This window comes from Panthera uncia, chromosome B1 (genome assembly GCF_023721935.1).
Source record: "Panthera uncia isolate 11264 chromosome B1, Puncia_PCG_1.0, whole genome shotgun sequence".
NCBI lineage: Eukaryota > Metazoa > Chordata > Mammalia > Carnivora > Felidae > Panthera > Panthera uncia.
This window is the reverse complement of record NC_064811.1, coordinates 93,906,365-93,926,022: the sequence shown is the minus strand read 5'-3', so window position 1 is coordinate 93,926,022 and position 19,658 is coordinate 93,906,365. Positions and strand designations below refer to the sequence as shown.

At 35.2% G+C, this 19,658-nt stretch overlaps 1 pseudogene; it reads right to left on the bottom strand.

The window, feature by feature from the left end:
- Positions 1 to 2,645, bottom strand: part of LOC125922406 (nucleolar protein 10-like) — a 110,762-nt pseudogene extending 108,117 nt beyond the window's left edge.
- Between the last annotated feature and the right edge of the window lie 17,013 nt (positions 2,646 to 19,658).

Below are 19,658 nucleotides of genomic sequence, written 5' to 3'. Positions count from 1 at the left end.
TGTGAATTCAAAATGATATCACACCTAGTTTGTAAGTTTCAGTATGACAGGGCTCTTGTAGCCTGACACATGCCTAGTATAATGGTGTCCACTTCCTGCTGTAATTATCTCTGTCTCCATTCCACTCAGACATTCATTAATGGATATACCAGATTATCACAGTTCTCATTCTACCCCTGTAGAAAAAAAATTATTTTTTCAGATATTAAGACTTTTCTTTCAGAATAAACCATATATTTGTGTGATAGGCTTATAAAAAAAACCCTGTCATCTTTATCTTGCTTCTACAAAGAGCTCCAAATTTCCAATATTATAATATATAATTGCAATAAATAAGTAGACATGAAAAGCTATTGTCTCATTTTTCTTCTACAGCTGCAAAGATTCTCACTGCATATCTTTTCTCTGCGACCTGAGTACATTAGAAAGTCTAGAAAGTATTTTTTTCCAATGATGTTTCTTCAGAGATGCAAATCTCTCTGTTTTACATTTTAAGGTACTACACATATTTAAATTTTTATCTTTATTTTTATTTTTAAATGTGTATTTATTTTTGAGAGAGACAGACTGAGCAGGGGAGGGGTAGAGAGAGGGAGACACAGAATCCAAAGCAGGCTCCAGGCTCTGAGCTGTCAGCACAGATCCCAATGCGGAGCTCAAACTCACAAACCACAAGATCATGACCTAAGTCGAAGTCGGATGCTTAACTGACTGAGCCACCCATGCACCCATATTTAAATTTTTAGATCTTCACTTTCCTTTCTCTTAAATGTTCTTACTCCCACAGTCACAGAAATACAGCACTTCTGGAAATATATATTGAACAGCTAATCAGACTATTGATTAGCAGGAAGCTTTATAAAATAGGAAGGGAAAAAGACATAAGAAATTTGGCAGCAATAAGAAAATTTCCATCTAAAGATCTTTTAATTTGGATTTACATATTATGTAGACCCTACCTAAGCTACATAGTTATTAGGATATTCCCATCTGGAAGGCTATGGTAGAAATTTTAATATCTGAATTTATGCAAACTAATAATATTTGTGCATGCTTACTTCCATGTGTATGTATTATATGAAGCATCCACAAGCATACATAAATGTGTAAGGGTGAAGAGGAGCAAGGCTGAATCATACAAAGTCAGCAAAATTTACAGATCATTAAGTGATTGGAATTGGAAGTGATTGGAATTGGAATTGGAAGAAAATTTTGAGTTAAATTAGTATTTTTCCAAAAATATATAGATTTACAAGTATACTGTAAACTAGAAGTGAAAAACTGGTGAGCCACAGTAAAACTCCATGGCACGGATTTATTTCAGTTGTCCAAACACCATGTCACAGACATAATAGTTTCATAAATTTTAAAAAATTATTTGTTAACATTTATGTAATGTGAATTCTCATAAAATCTAGATTTTGGACTCTTGAAAAACCAAATTTTTGGCAACACTAGCCCTGGGTTCCCAAAAGGCAATGACCAGCTAGAACTGTTACAGCTTGTCTTCATGGTTTTATGGCATTTTAGGGCAGTCTTCCTATTGCCTCTGCTGGACTAAGAACAAGTGTCAGCGTCCTAACATTTAGATAATTTTTTTTTTTAATGAACACTTCTGGTCTCCATATTCTGCCAAAAATGGGAAAATGGAAAGATCAGCAGCGAGGGCTATGTATTTCAGAATAAAGTGGGAGTGAGGAAGGAGAAAAGCATATGGTAGAAACACAGACTGTTTCTGCATGTTTAATAGCAAGCAATAAAAGAAGATTTTGTAAAAAGTAGTCTTATCTGCTCTACTCATTTATTCATGCCATTTAAGATTATAAACTTTGTTTAAAAAACTTATCTGTTCCTGTTTCCCTATCAAATTGGAAAGAACAGAGAATATTCTAGCACTGCCAAATCTAAATTCCACTTGATTGCTATTTCTTACCCAACCCTACTTCGATTTCACCACTTTTGTTAAAAATATTACCAAGTGTTTAACTCCATGACAATCATTTTCAATCCCAGCTGCATACTAGAGTCACCTCGGGCACTTTAAAAATACCACTATTGTGCCTCCACACCTAGAAGTTCTTATTTAATATTTATCAAAATGTGTCTTTTGCCCCAGTGTTCTTTAAAAAATTCCCTATATGATTCTACTGGGCATCCACAATTAAGATCACTGTTGTATAGATTTTGCTGCCTGTTAAACAGTGGAGTATACACACTCTCTGCCCTCTCTCCTTTACAAATTTCAAGAGTGGATCTAGTCACTTAACCTGCTTAGTATATTTCTTTATAAAATGCTATAGGAGGTGTCACAGGGCCAGTTCTTCTGGAAGCCAATCTAAGCCAAGGATTCCAGTGAAAGGACATTTTACAAGCTTCCAGAAGCAATCACAAAGGCTGTGAGGAGAACAGAATAAGGAAGGGAGGCAAACCAAGCACAGGCAAATTTTCAGGAAAATTTCCAGACAGCCTGATACCATGAGGAGTTCTGGGGTGTTAATTATACCTCAAAGTTGATCACAAAGGGAGGCAAAGAAGCTAGGCTTTGTACTCTTGCACCAGTCAATGTCTATGGGGGTTTGGGAGGTGAGGGATGTCCTAAGAACTGCCAGGGCATCCAGCAACTTCTCCAGGTGAAAAGGCTCCATTACAATCCTCCAAAAGTCACAGGTTAAGAGGCATTAGCAGGAAAGCACTCAGAAGCTGGAAGATGAACTCAGAGAATAAGGGGTCCCAGGGGGCACCTCTGTGGGACACCATGTAAATGCATTCACTACAGCCCATCTATGCACTCCTACATAAGAGAAAATGCAAGATGGTGGTGGAGGATACAGAGGTGCTCAACTAGACCTCTAAGACATTTTCTAGGTTAAAAAAATAAAGCTATAAAATGCTATCTGAAACAAGCCTTGGGGAGCTTTATTTTCTAACAAATATTTAAAGCTTCTACTTTCTTTCTGCTTCAATAATCTTTTGATTCCTGTTTTAGTAACTAACTGCTTGACAGTTTGACAGGGATACTAATTAACACCTAAACTTAATTCTTTCAAGGAAAGTTAAAGAAACACCCTAGAGCTTTAAATAATGAAAGAAAACATTCTTCACCATGGCACTTGTTCACTCTTACCAGCCAGAATGCTATGTTATTTGTAGTCAAATTTGAAGCCATGTGACACAACCGATTATTACATAAATGCGCATGTATGTAAAAGATAAAGTTTTACATTTACCAAATATTTATTTAAATAATTATGAGTACATCAAAATAATGAATGCATTAAGAAAGAGGCATCTATTACAGTTTAGTCTCTGTCATCTGTTTTAATAAGAAATCCCATGACTATGTAAGACTAATGTTCAGATGATTTAGGCTTATAGCAATTACATTTCCTTACTTGTAGAGAATTAGTAGAACGGAAAGTAAGAAAAGCTTTTCAGGCAGTTTAAACCCTTTTGCTATGGAAGACTATAATAAATGAAGCACTGCATTTTCACTGAAAATGAAAAATGGCAACTAAGTAATTTACCCTAAAAAGTAGAGCAGTAATCTTGAGGATAATATTTTCAAGCATATTAAATTTGACTTGTTGAGAGAATGTCTTGGAGAAGCAACAGTGTTGTAGGAATTCATGGTAGAACCTCAGCATTCAGCCACAGAAAATCAGTCTAGGAATTCTGACCAAGTTTTCTGACCACACTCTCTGCAGCTTTACTTAACCCTTTTAAAAACATGTCACTTTTTGCTATTGTCAGCAAATTGCCAAAATACCTGTATCAAATAAATAGGACAGGACTAGTATATAGTCAAAATTTAAATTTCTTGACAATGTATTAAATTAGTAATTAAATGAAATAAATTAACAAGTTATAAGAAGAATGAACATGTGTGTGTGTGTGTGTGTGTGTGTGTGTGTATTATGGGGAGGCTAAGTAATTTTAAGTATCTATTTGCCTACTTTACATCATACACATTATATAAATTATCTCATTTAATACTCAACACATCCCTAATAGATACATTAAGCATAATTACAGGATAGGACACTAATAATTAAACAGGTAAAAGCATTTGGCCTAGGTGACACAGCTATGTAACTCTGAAGTTGAGACTGAAATTTGTCTACCTTCAAAGTTTGTGCTTTTGTCCACCACATCAAGAAAGAAAAAGGAAGTATGCGATTCTAAAATATATGAATACCATGAAACTTTCTGCCTTTTCTGAGATCAAAATCTACCATTACAAATTCTGGTTTCGATTTAGGTGAACAGGTCAATCCTGATGGTCCTTCTTATCTTTTGAAAATTTTTACTTTTTACATTGCAATGAAGAAAGTCATTTTTGGAATTTCTCTGAAGAGGCATCAGAAAATGCATAAGAAAAATAAAGAATGGTTGCCAGCTGACCTTGTCCTCCAACTGTGCTCTGAGGGCAAGAGTGGAAAGGATTCATGCCAGCTTCCTGACATCTGAATTTCTTTATGCTTGTATAATGAATTCTGAAAACAACCCACACTTTCTTTGTTACTTGTATTTTGTTTCAAAAGGAAACATAAAAAGGAATAGAAAAACATTGTTTCCTTGATACTTTTCTTAAATTTGGCAGCAATGACAGAAGCATTTGTTTCCTAACAAAAACAGACACTTACAATCTCAGGTGCTCAGTGTTTTGAAATGACAACTGAAAGTAAAGACAGAATTGTTAATCAGGATTCCAAAAGCAAAGACTGTCAGTAAAGAGAGTGATTTTTGATGTGAAAGAGAGGGTTTGAGTTTATGTAGACATTTTCTTCTGATATCTCAATTTATGTTTTTGATGAAGAAATTCAGTTTCTTTCATCTTGTTCTAGAAGCATATTTTCTTCATTTGGGCTCACTGAAGTACACAGGTTTCTGTGTAAAACACGATGATACCTATTACAAGCACCTACCAGGATCCAGGACTTCTCCTAGTATTCAAGAAATAAGAATGAACAAAACACAGCAACCTTACCCTCAGGGAGCTTACAGTTTAAAGGGGAGGCAGATGATAAGCAAAATATACAGCATGTTAGAGATAATGGTAAGTATTATGCAAAAATAAAGCAAAACAACAAAACAAAACAAAACAGGAAAGGGGATCTGAAGGATTGGGGCTGAAATTTTAGAAAAGGTGATGAGGGAAGGCTTCACTGAGAAAGTGACTTTTTAATAAAGAAAGTGCCAATATAAGTATTAGGAAAAGGGAATTTCAGGTAATGTGATAGCAAGTGCAAATGGAAAGTTGTAAAGCAGCCTAGTAGATGGGCAATAGATAATTAGTAGTCCTACAAGAAGGAACTGAAGTTATACTAGTGAGAAGACAGTAAGTTACTTAGTCTACTAAACTACAAATACAAGTACCCTAGGAAAGTTTCCTTTGATACAAGTAGTTTAAATTTTTAAACATGCTTAAATTTATTTAAAAAAAAAAGAAAAGAAAGAAAAGAAAAGGAAAAGAAAAGAAAAGAAAAGAAAAGAAAAGAAAAGAAAAGAAAAGAAAAAAAAGAAAATTGTTTTGGAAGGCCATTAGAGTATTTCAAGAAACCAAAAGAAATGGGACCATGACAAATGCCAATATGGAACTGAAAACAAATTAAATGGTGACATGGAACACTAATTACAAAAGGACAATCATCATTTAAACAAACGGCCACCTAAAGCAATCCCTTTCCTATTGAATCACTTTCAACTAAGGTGTACTGTGCAGCTTCATCTATGGCTGTCTGGCTTCCTTCTCCATCTTGACTTCTCTGAGTTGTGGGTTCCCGACTCCTGGTATAATGTAACAAGGATTACATTTACAATCAGAATGCCCTCCTCCCTAGTTCATCTTAGACAAGTTGCTTCACTATCTTAGACCTGTTTTTTTAAACCACACTTCCTTTCAGTTATATTTTATGACTTTAGAAAACGTATGGGGGCTAATTGATTGTGTTCCACTTGGAATTAACCCTTTGTAATGAGATCACTCAAAAAGGAATTTTAGAAGAATAAAAGGAAAATTAAAAAATTAGAGGGTAGAAAAAAGACAGATTAGGAGCATGGAGAAGAATCAGAAGAGTAAAAGGAGCTCCTGGGTGGCTCAGTCGGTTAAGCGTCCAACTTCAGCTCAGGTCATGATCTCATGGTTAGTGAGTATGAGCTCCACATCTGTCTGTCTGCTCTCAGCAAAAAACTATCTTTGGATCCTCTGTCTTCCTTTCTCTCTACCCTTCCCCCACTTGTGTGTACTTGCTCACTCTCTCAAAAATAAATAAAACATTAAAAAAAGAGAGAGAAGAGTAAAAAATAATCTCAGAAAGTAATAGAAGACACAGTCATAAAAAAGACCTGGAGATCAGTAGTATCTTCTGAATAGGTATGAAGGTCAATCACTCAGAAATAACCATTAAAATTGGTGTCAAGATTATTTGATAACCAATATGGAAAACAGGTTTGGAGTGACAAAGAGGAAACAAAGAAAGGGTACTAGAAGTAAAGGAGCCAAGTTGCAACAAGTTTTATAGTAAATGGGTGATGACTGTAGAAATGAATACTCATTACTCTTTTGAAAATTTGGTTTAATTTCTTTAAATTAATTGTAATACTGATCATAATCCTTCTGACAAGCTCCATTTCTTTCAAACATGAATACAGTCTAATGGCAACAAGAATATTTCATGGACACATGCCAAGCACAATTAACAATGCTATTACATGTTCCCTATGATCCCTAAGATTGTCTTCCATAAAATTTTGGCTGTGGAAAAATTCCTAATAAGAAGCAGATGTTCTCTCATTGAAACTTTCTGTACCTTTGAAAAGTAATCAAGGAGATTAGTTTAAATAGCATCTTCCCTGCTGTACTCACTCGGGTGGTCATCTCATTATATGATCAGGACACATGCACTCTGTTATTAGCCTTCAAGATATCACTATTTTTAAATACGAGGAATTGAAAGATAGTAAGCTTTTTATTTCCCCTAAAATCCCACATCTCCACATGATCAGAAGCTTGAGTTTTCAATTATTTATTTGAAAGAGAAAAGAAAATGACTTTTTAATAACTGGATATCTGAGTTCTAAAAATCAAGAAATCTTTCCCAAACTAAATACACTTACTGATTCATTCAAGAAGGAGATGGTTATGGGATTCAATTTTTTTCTCCTGAAATGGATTATAATTCTTAACAATACCATGAAGGACTCTCTGTTTGGATCCTGGGCAGATGAGATTTATTATTTTTCTCACTCATATATAAAGATGCAGATTTGGACTCTGTAAAACAACAACAACAACAACAACAACAACAACAACAAACCAAAGAAAGCTCTATAGGTTTTTATTTATTTTAAATGCCAGGTTTAGAAATAGTTTTAACCAAATAGAATAAATTAAATAAAAATAAAAAAGAAAAATATTTTCCTTGCCATTTCCTAATCCTTTCTGCTCTGTTATCCTTAAGTTGGATGGAATTATAGTATTTTTAGAACTACAAGAGAATTTAACCACCCAGTTGAACATTCTTATATTTTTTTATAAAACCTTTGAAAAATAGATATGTTATGAATACATATGTTCATAGTTATGTTCCTAGAAATGTTCCTAGAATGTTCCTAGAAAAATGCATATGCACACATAAAAATAACATTTGCATATAATTTTAGAGTTCTCTGAATCCCAGAATAAGAACCTTGAACTAACTAAACCCTGTAGTTTTAGAAAGAAAGAAAGAAAGAAAGAAAGAAAGAAAGAAAGAAAGAGAAAGAAAGAATCAGTCGCTAGGAGGGTAGTTTTTTCAGACAACCAACTTATATGTAACATGATGGAAATTTAAAGATCTGTGTTAAAATAATCCATTCAATACTCTTTCTACAATGCCACCTCTATTCTCTGTGAACATGTTCTGTAAAAAACAATTATATTTATCCAACAAACTTTAGCTGTACTGAAAGTAGAGTACACACAAGAGACTGGGGTAGATGCACAAACAGATTAACAGAGAGTGGCTTCTGGAGGCTTGACACACCAGCTGTGGGACCCCAGATGGGAGACTACCTGATACAAGTGTTGTCTGCTCATGGCTGATATCTCTGAAACCTTCCTAATGGTGCTTTTGGAGAATTACACATGATAATACATGAAAAAAAGCTATCAATGTTCTTGGAACATAGTGGCAAATAAATAACAAGTTAACTGGTAGTAGTAGCAGAAGTATTATGATGACTAGGTTATACAGAAGTTAAATTGGCAGGATCCCCTGCCTTGCAGTCAATGGATTGATTAGGTTATACGTAAATTTTTAACAACAGAAGCCATTAACAAGCATTTTGACAGGTGCTCTACCTTCAAGTCCTAATATTTATAGGGCTTTAAGTATGGCACTTAAATCCCCTATATTGGTTCAAGTGTCTAAGGTAAGCATACATGAATAAGCCTGTTTATTTATCTTTTAGGCTTATAATTGCGATTCAAGAATCAGTCACTAGGTGAGCACTGTTATGGTTTCATGCTATTGCTTTATGACCCATATGTCTCAGTTTTCTCATATATTTAGATAAGTTAGAGCCACAGGAAGCTAATAACATGTTTTTACTATTTAAAAATAGCAAAATATTAAGGTCAATCATTTTAAACAAACACTACAGAATTTTATAATTCAAACACCGGCTCTTGTGGCTACCCTGCTTTAAAAGTACATGGCTTGCCACCCAAAATTCGGTTCATGTTGAGACCAATGACATCACACACACACACACACACACACACACACAGAGGGTGTGAAATGGTTTATTGCTTATATAATTGAGGAATTTCTGAGGAGAGGAGGGCAGTCCTTCAAAGCAGGTGTGAAATGGCTTGAAAGAGCAAGGAAAGGAAAGGGGTTAAGGTTTATATTGCAGTTAGGGGCTAGGGCTAGGGTGAGGGTTCCCATGCATGGGCAAGAGATTCCATTATTTGAATCACCAGGGCCAAAGGAAGGAGCACCTGGACTTTCTTACCAGCTTGTCTAGTACTGGAGGAAAGAAAAAGAGACAGTGTGGGCTTAAAAGCTGCCAGCAATCAAAAAATTTAAAAAAAAAATGGAGTCAGCCTTCATCACACTGTATGGTGAGGTACCATCACACTGTAATTAGCCACTACCAGTGCTTAACCACTCTCAGATGATTAATCTAGCCCTATTTAGGGAAACCATGAAACTCATCTTCTGGGTGCCCCAAACCTCCTTTGGAACAGCTTCAACTATTAGGGCCACAGGCCTACAATTCAACTGAAACTTAGGTTTCTTACAGCACTGCCTTGCCCATTTATACCAGGCTCTGTCCTTGCAAATGATTTAGCTACAGTTCTGGAAGAGGGAGAAATCCCTTCATATAGTTAGGGAAAAAGTAAATAGCTAAAAATGATAGCTATGCTTAGCATATTTATTCAGGACTATCTTTTTTTGACTCGGTAGAAGACTTTGCTTACATTCCAAAGATTTAAAATTGAATATATTTAACTTCTTTACCAAATTATACAGATCTGTCCAAGTTTGCCTCCACTTTTAAAAATACCAGATGCATTTTCCTGCAGACCACTTTAAAACAGCATGCATAGCTGCACACCAAACAACGGCAACTGTGAGTAACAGTGACAGACAATAGTCTCTTTCCACTCTAAGTGGCAAATTACCATATAGTATACAACATAAATGCTTTAGAGGAGAGACAAATCTACTTGAGATGGACTGAACAGAAGAGATCTGAGAGAAGATTTAGATAAATTATATGGTATGAGGAGGACAGAATTTCAGATAGCGAGTAAAGCATAACACATGCATGGGTAAGTGTTAATATAAGACCCCAATTTGAAAGAAATGTATGTATTTTAAGTATACTGGCACATGGGGCCAGGATAAAAAACAGAGGGAAAGTGATTATTTCTTACATATTCAAGGAATGTGTAAATTCTTTACGTTATTTAAAAACCCCTTTTTGAAGAAGTCCTTAGATATCAGCTGAAATTATGTCATCTGCTCTGAGACAAGATTTACAAAACACAAAACTACATGAGAAATAAGAAAAGTTATAGAGATTTTATGAGGGCTTTTAAGATTAAAGAAAGGCTATTGAAAATATAGTATATGTAGATGAGAAAGGCTAATCAAGATTTAAACAGACCTTTGAGACAGTACCATCTGTCAGGAACCATGTCTGAACTTTATACCATGTTACTGGTATATGCTTAAGTTCAACACAGTAGATGATCAATAACTGTTTTTTGAATAAATTAACAGCTTTATCTTCTTGGGAATATGCAAAATACACTGTATTAACACACTGAGTTAACACACTGAGTTAATAAAGCCTTTTGCACAGTATGGTTAGAATCTAATTCAAATCCAATCTTTTTTTTTTAATAGACCATATGTCTGCAGCCTGCCAGTCACCTTAATTAGAAGACAAACTACTCCCATTAGAAGGCTATCCTCTTCTTTAAAACAGTAAATTAATGTTTCAATAAAAGCATTATTCTGAGAAAATGCACTGAGTGAACATGGGAATTGTTTGGGGCAGTCTAGAAGGGCAAGCGTCTGTATGTATCAGCATTCAGATAGGGTTTCAGTTAAGCAAATTGAGGACAGAAAGTTCTCTTCAACATACTAAGTGGAACATGTTATTACCAAAAGAAGTTGTTTTCCTTTGCTTTAGAATTATTCCTCAATAGAGTTTATTATCTCTTGTGCAATGTATAAGTCATATATGTTCATTTTAGAAAATTTAAAGTAAACTCCTCAAAAATATAATGAAGATGGAAACTCATAATCACTCAACCCTGAGATAGCCATTACATATATAAGACTGTCAGAGCCAAAGATGAAAGGGCCAGATCGCCATATGCAGTCTTCCCACACAATACCCCCCAACAAAACTTGTCAGCTTTGGTTGTTAGTCTGTGATTTTCATAGATATTCTCTGAGTCTAGGGGGTACTTGTCAATCACAATCCTTCTCACCTAGGGAGTTAAAAATTAGAGAGGTATACATAGGAGCTGTATAGGAACTAGAATGTAGCACTAGCTTTGTTTTTCAAGGTACAAGTTTTTTGGCAAAACTAACTTTGAGAACACAGCTTGATTCAAAGATCAAAATAAAATTTTCATTTATTTAAAAAATACTTATAGAGGTATGCCAAGAACTATTCTAAGCCCTGGGGATAGAACAGTTAACTTACATTTTTAGGAAGCTTTCATTCTAGTTGGGAAAACACACACAAGGAAGAAATGGACTATATGGCATATGCAGGAACAGGTAGAAAGGGTGCTAGTAAGGGGACTGCTATTTTAAATAGGGTGATCTGGAAAGGCCTTAAGAAGAAGGGAACATCTGAGCAAAGACCTGAAGGGCACACATGAAGGCACAGCATTCCAGGTAGAGTTAACAGTGAATGCAAAGGCCCTAAGCTGACAGCTTTCTGGTTTTCAACCTCTATCTTCCTGCATTGGATTGCTTTATCTATAGCTGGAAAACTACAGCCTACCCTAGTGGGCCACAGAACAGCATGACAATCCCCATCCTTCCCATTCAACCACTCAATCTTGCTTCATTCTATCGTACACCCCATTGGAACAGAAGCACAGAAAGGGCATGTTTACCTGTAATCTATATAACAAAGAGAAGCAGAATCAGGATTTGAGGCTATGCTGGAAGAATGTCGTTTTCTCCAATATCACCAAGTACAAAAAGACATCCCCTAGGAATCAGAAGTGACCCTAAACTGAAAAACTAAATTGATTTCCTTTACCTCTTTCTGAGGGTGGGGAATTGAATAAGTGTCTTCCTTATATTTTTATATTATTTTACATTATATATATTCTTCAAATATTGTAAAGGAATTGGCATCTCTATTTTAAGTCAGCATGAGTAAAATCTCTCTGCAACAACAGAATTACTCCCACTGACTATTATTCAACCACTTGGGTTACTCAATTGTACTGAATAAACATGTGAATAATTCTCTACATAGAGGATGAAATCTTGGCAAAAATCTATGAGAGAGTTCTGTTCTAATGTCAACAGTTACCCCATACTTTTTTATTAGGAGAAGTTATTTTTCACTTCTTGAGTTCAACTAAAAAGTAAGGGATGCGGGGGGGTGGTCACTGACTCGGAACTCTCAGACCATGCAAAGAGTCAGATCTGGATAAATTGGGTCCTCAAACCAAGCCAGGAAGGAGCTAATGTTGCTGGCTATACTTTCTTCTCCATTAGGAATCTGAGCAAGTCATAGAGAAACAGAAATAGATATGATGAATAGATGATCATGTATATGTTCATTCTGATAATTTTTATAAAAAAGTAATTAGCATTCTACACTACCAAGTGTGCAATCAACACATATTGCAAGGAAACTCACAATTTAGCATTTCAAAATGTTTGAACTATTGTAAAGTAGATTTCTTGTACTAGTTACCAGTTTTCATACAGATAAAATAGTATAATTCTGAACATCAAAGATGGTACACAGGAAATTGAACTTCTCATTAAAATAATGTAGTTGATTGAATCTAGTCCTGGAAAAACATTTACTCATAAAAAGCACTTGAAGCTATCTTGTTTTACATGCCATTTCAGTCCTAGCTCTTAAGATAAAATTTTTCAATAAAGAAAAGAATTCAAGTAATGTTGAAACTTTCTGTGGACAGCAAATTATCAAATTAGAAAGGAGCCTTGTTCATCTTACTTTATGGAAAATGAATAATGTTATCTTCTAAAAAATATACTCAAAGTATAATCTCCCTATTTTGGTCAGAGATAGCTCAACTTGTGTGTTGAGTAAAATTTATTCCTGGAAAATAAGGTTCCCAAACATATATAAAGCTTCCATTCCAGAGAAAATAAGGCAGTCAATGCCAGCAAGATGTCAGCAACATACTATCCCTGCTTACAGAATGTCCCTGCCCACAGGAAGACACAGGTCCAGAGGCCTGGGAGAAGGTCTTCCTTCCTGATAGCATCTGAACAAAGACTTTCAATCTCACAGTTACAAATGCGTTCCAGCTCAGAATGATGGATGGATTCCTTTAATACATATAGATGAACTACCTAGCCTGCTCACAATATGTACTATATTAGATTATTCCTCAATTAGACAAGCAAGTGCTTATGGCAATAACAAAGCATGGATTATGCAAAAATTAAAACATAATAGTATTTGATTATATATATATACACATATATGTTATCAGTTTATTTATGTATATGATTATAAGTTACGTATGTTATGTATATGTATACAAGTTATATATATAAATTATGTATATAAGTTATACATATACATATATGTATATAAGTTTATTTATTTACTTTGAGAGAAAGAGAGCAAGCTGGGGAGGGGCAGAGAGAGAGAGAGAGACAGAAAATCTGAAACAGGCTCCACACTGCCAGCATGGAGCTCGACACAGGGCTCGAACTCACGGAACTGTGACATCATGACCTGAGCCAAAATTCAGAGTCAGATGGTTAACTGAGTGAGCCACCCAGGTGCCTTGATCATATATTTTAAAGTATAATGTGAAGATCATAAAATGGCTGGATTTTTCTCATGCATATTATTTTTTGTGGGTTACATTTAGTGTTGGGGAGGACAGAGGATACACATTTTCTCTTCAAAAATCAGGGCCTTCAAAGGACTTTGCTCTGTCCTATGTGTGTAGTTGTGATAACATTCCAATAATTAGGATACAGTTAACCACAATTTAATAGAAATTGACTGTTTAAATCAACTGTTCTCATTCAGTGCAGCTGGGAGAAGGCTACGTCTCACCCACTTATACTAAAAGGCATGCAAAGCAAAAATCCTAAACATTTAATTTCAGCTGAACCAGCAGAGTTGCTGCTTGTCAAATAACAAAGAAATACAAAACTATATTTCAAGTCAGGTTCCCTAGAAAAGCTGAAACAATGACTACAATACATTTAAGGCAACTTTCACCCAAACACGAGTAGACAAAGATTACAGATCATAGGAACATACTAATTTTAAGGAGTTACACCAAGCCAAGTGTTCAAAGAAGTGGTTTTCATTGAGTACATATTTAGTTAGAAAAACAGAACAAAATCTTGAATGAGCTCTAATGTAAATTCTTAAGGTTTTACAATATAGCACAATGGAACAGAGAACTACAAAATAAATAGTTTTAGGAAACAGAAAATATAGTTTCAAAATCTTAAGTTTTAATAATGAAACTCAGAACTGTTATAAACCAAATTATGTCCTGGGAAGATGAAAGGAAGATATAGAGGAAAAATAATAGAAGGCATAAAAGAAAAGATAAGGGATATGGAACTAATCCAGGGCATCCTAAAAAGAGAGAGGGATAGCTGGACAAGAAAAAATAATTAAACAGATAATGGAAGAAAACTTCCCAGAATGATAGAAAGATCTAAGTTTTTAAATAGAAAGTCTTACTGAGTTTAAATAATTTACAAAGAGGTACCTAGAAATTTGTCTGAATAACATAGATAAAGAGAAAATTCTGTAAGCCTACAGATAGAATATATTACAGAAGAAAGAGAATAAAAGTTTCTCATGTAAGCTAAAAACAGAAACAAAAACCAAACAGATTTTCAGAGAAAATCACCATAATACAAGAATGATCTCCTAGCAATTTTTCAGTCTAACAAGACAAGACAACATTTAAGGATGTGCAAGGAAGCTAAAATTATACCAATTTTATAATAATTGTAAGTGATTAATGAAGTTCACCAGTGTGAAAATTAAATCAGGGCAAAGATTTCTATCTGGCTGTCTTAATCTGTTTAGGCTCCCACAGCCAAAATACGACAGACTGGGTAGCTTAAACAACAGAGACTTATTTTCTCACAATTCTGGAGGCTGAAAGATGACAGCATGGCTGTTTCTAGTGATGGCTCTCTTTCTGGTTTGTAGATGTTGCCCTCTCCTGTGTCCTCACACAGCAGGGACAGAGGAGAATGTAGCCATCTACAAGCTGTGTTTAAGAAAAGGGAAGAGGGGCACCTGACTGGCTCAGTTGGTAGAGCATATGATTCTTGATCTCAAGGTCATGAGTTCAAGCCCCATTGAAGTGTAAAGCTTACTTAAAGAAAAAGAGAGAGAGAGAGAGAGAGAGAGAGAGAGAGAGAAAGAAAGACTCAAAGGTGATTCAGCGATTATCAGAGTTGCTACTTCTACCAGAGGCTAGAATGCACAGGCCCCAGAGAACAAGACTACCTCCAGTTTCAACCAGCAGGCCCACCACCCAGCAGACCCTTGTGGGTGGACAAAGTAAGAAGCAGTGATAAATCTCCTACTCTCATTGCTTCTAAGGAACTCCTCCATCTCCTTCTTGCTTTGCCTCCTAGCTGGTGAACTTCTTGGAATTTTTTTCCCTTTAATGTAGGTATGATTGTTGTGTTTTGCTTTTTTTTTTTATTAATCCTTTATGCTAAGTCTTTATTTTTTATTTTTTATGTATTTTTTTAAGTTTATTTATTTTTGAGAGACAGAGAGAGATAGAGCACAAGCAGGGGAGGGGCAGAGAGAGAGGGAGACATAGAATCTGAAGCAGGCTCCAGGCTCTGAGTTGTCAGCACAGAGCCCAAAGCGGAGCTTGAACCCACAAACTGTGAGATCATGACTTGAGCTGAAGCCAGATGCTTAAATGACCGAGCCACCCAGGCACCGCTATGCCAAGTCTTTTAAAACATGCCTGACAGCTGCTGAAATAGTAGGCTCCTTCTGTGGTGGTTCACAACTTTCCAGCATATTGGCAGCTATTAGAGTGATGTGATAAGAAAGATGGTATTCCTTGCTGGTATCATTCTATTCATTGCCCTAAGAGATCTCTTTCTTGGGGTATTCACAAATGCATTTTTACTTCCCAGTTTTAGTTGGTATTTTTAACATATGCTAAAACAATTCTTAAGGGCTCTGCTTTTTATCTGAGTGGCAGAGAACAAATGTCTACTAGAAATTAAACAGTTTAATACAGCATCAAGAATAGGCTTCATCTTAGACTCAATGGTGGGCAAATATCGTGAATTAAAAAGGAAAATCTAACATAAAAGTCTTCATCTGTTTGAATATCTCCACAGAATGAAGTAAAACTCAACAGAATAGATAGCAGCCTCTAATTGGATAGGCCTATGCACGCTTGGGTAAGACAGAATATAAAACGAAGATTGTGTCAATAATCCATGGATCCACCACATATTAGAAGACTGCTCGGCTTCTCTGGATTGAAATCCTAATTGGTGTTGAGGGATATTAAGAACCTGATATTCTCTGGAGATGAGTTTTAGTGCACTTAGTCTACTATAACCATTTTGCCTTGGTCATCAATGACTAGTTTGGGGTAAATCCCAAGGTGATCAGAGAACTTCTATGGATTTACATGCTAATTGTAGTAGAAAAGAAAATCACTGAATGAGTTAATCATTCGACACAAACACAAAAATAGAAAAAGCTAAAAAAAACCAAAACCTAAAGAAACAGAAAAAATGAATTTGGAAAAAAAAAAACCCAAAACTAATAAATCAGTTCCAGAGGTACTTCTTTGAAAAAACACACAAGCAAAATAATAATTAAGCCCATATTTAACCTAATTAAGAAAAGAGAGAGAAGATATAAAACACAAAGAGACATAAATATTAAAAAATTATTATAGATGGGAAGGAAATTAAAATAATATCATTTCCTCAAATATATGCAATTAAATTTGACAATGTGGAAAAATATGGATGCTTTCTTTGGAAAATAATTTCTAAAACTGACCACAAAAGAAATAAAGATACTGAATATTATCTAACATTTGTTGAATGAGAAAAATAATAGAGCTGCTCTGTAGAAATGATAGAGACCAGATAGTTCAAAGTGAACTCCATCACACTTTCAAGGAATAAGTAACTCCAACTGTCTAAAATGTTCCAGAATATGTGATAAAGGAAAGCTTCCAAATGTCTATGAATTCACTATACCACTGATCACAAAACCAGACAAAAACAGTAAAAAAGAAGAAAAAAAATTAATAACGTTAATGCAAAATGTTGGCCTATAGCTTTGAGTAAGATATTCGAAAAATAACATGAACTTGAATTCACTCTAGAAAGCTGTTATGATATTTCAAACTCTCATAATATAATTCACTATATTGATAGCATTGCAGGTTTTGTTGACCATTTCTCTCAGTAGCCATTCAAGTCCTCTTAGGGGTGTGCTTCCCTTGTAAATCAGAGGCTGGGAGTCTAAAATCTGCATTACCCAGTCACACTTAAATCTATGAACATGGGTGTGATTTTGGTTTCACCAGTCAGGAATGCAAATGAGATTTTGAGGCTTGAATTTAGAACTGAGTTAAGCAGGAAGAGAGGTAGGGAATGGGGGTTCGCTTTGTAATATGGTTTGAAGAAGAACTTTGTGGACCCAGGGACACCAGCTTCCTGATTCATCTTCACTTGAATGGCATTGGCAGCTGCTTTCCAGATGAGGGCAGCGCAGCAAGTACAATACTAAAAGGCTGGGGCCTTATTTGGAATCTCAACCTAGAGCCAGCAACTCTGGCTCTTCAAAAGATTTTGAAAGCCGTTAAATATCTGGTATGAAATCCCTTTCTGCCTAAACTAGCTAGAGTGGTATCTGTTGCCTACAGTTGATAAATAGGTCAAAGGAACAAGAACACATGGCCAGGACCCTTGATGTCTAAAAGACTTTGAGAAAATGCAACTACCTTGATTCCTGTTAGAATTTCTTAATGAAATGGTGATATAGATGGATACTTCCTTAAGGAAATAAAATGTATGTCTTTAAAAAAAAATTGGTATTGGGGGCATCTGGGTGGCTCAATCGGTTAAGCATCCGACTCTTGGTTTTGGCTCAGGGATGATTTCACGGTTCACGGGTTCAAGCCCCATGTGGGGCTCTGCATTTACTCTGCAGAGCCTGCTGGGGATTCTCTTTCTTCCCCTCCTCTGCTCACTCTCTATCCCCCGCCAAAATAAATAAATAAACATTAAAAAAATTGGTATTATGCTTACTGGATGAACACTAAAAGCATTCTCATTGAAGTATAACATGAAGTTGCCCATCTTAACTAGAATTTTTTAAGTTATTTTTTCTGGAAGTACCAGCCAATACAATTAGAGAAGTAAAAAGAAAAAAAAATGCATAAATATTGAACAGAAAAGAGGCACCTGGGTGGCTCAGTTGGTTAAGCATCCAACTCTTGATTTCAGCTCAGGTCAAGATCTCACAGTCCTTGAGGTTTAGCCCTGCATTGGGCTCCATCTCACATTTCGTGAGATCGAACCCCACACTGGGCTTTGCACTCACAGCACCCAGCCTGCTTGAGGTTCTGTCTCCCTCTGTTTTGCCCCTCCCTCGCTCACACTCCCTCTCCCTCTCCCTCTCAAAATAAAAAACTAAACTCAAAAAAAATTGAGTGTAAGAAAAAAAATTTTTATTTTCATAACTAGAAAATCCAAGAGGATCATCTGAAACTATTAGAAAGACAGATTACCTAGTTATTAAATTAATATATTGAAGTTAAGCTTTTCTGTTTACAAATAACCACACAGAAGAAAATGGGGAGAAATCCCACTTCTAAGCCACCAAATGCAAAAGAAACTAAACAGAACCTAGAAATAAACATAACAAGCAGTATGTCAATTCTATATGCAGATAACTTTAAGGCTCCAAGAGACATAAAAGACATGAACAGACAGTTTCTTACTGCATATGAGTACTTAGTATTTTAAAGACATCTGAACTATAATCTGTACACTTTATATGACTCCAATAAAAATAACAGAATATTCAATATCCATTTTTTGAAACTAGTTTAAGTGATTAAAACGTTTAGAATGAAAATAAGCATTCAAGAAAAGCCATAAAAATTCTAAAATGTTAGAGATGAGATAATTTATGGCAATACTTAATAGCTATGAAAACACATTTGGTAGTGACAGTCATTAAAAGGATATAAAGTACTTTCGTGATTAGATGGTGAGTTTTTAGAAATAGTCCTAAACAAATGTCAACAGTTAGTATATGATAAAGGTGGCCCTAACAATTAGGGAGAAAGATTTTTATTTAATTTGTTTTTTAAGTTTTATTTATTAAGTAATCAAGAGGCAGATGCTCTTCCAACTGAGCCAGCCAGAAGAAAGATTAAAAAATAGTAATAACCTCAGATAGAATGATTTATCTTGTACAAAAATGTGTCTAGTGGCATTATTCATAATTCCCAAAAAGTAGAAACAATTCATGTGTTCAACTGATGAATAAGTAGGTAAATTAGTATATACATTCAATGAAACATTATCATCAATAAAAAGAAATTAAGTATTGACAATGCTACCCTACAACATTACAATCTTTGTACCCTACAATCATTACAATCTTTGTAATGATTTATTTTATTTTTTAGAATATTTTTAAAAAAATTTTAAATTTATTTTTGAGAGAGAGAGAGAGAGAGCAGGGAAGGGTCAGAGAGAGAGGGAGAGAGAGAATGCCAAGCAGGCTCTGCATGTCAGCACAGAGCCTGACACGGGGTTCGAACTTATGAACCATGAGATCATGACCTGAGCCAAAATCAAGAATCAGATGCTTAACTGACTGAACCATTCAGGTGTCCATAGAATAATAATTTAAACAAACAA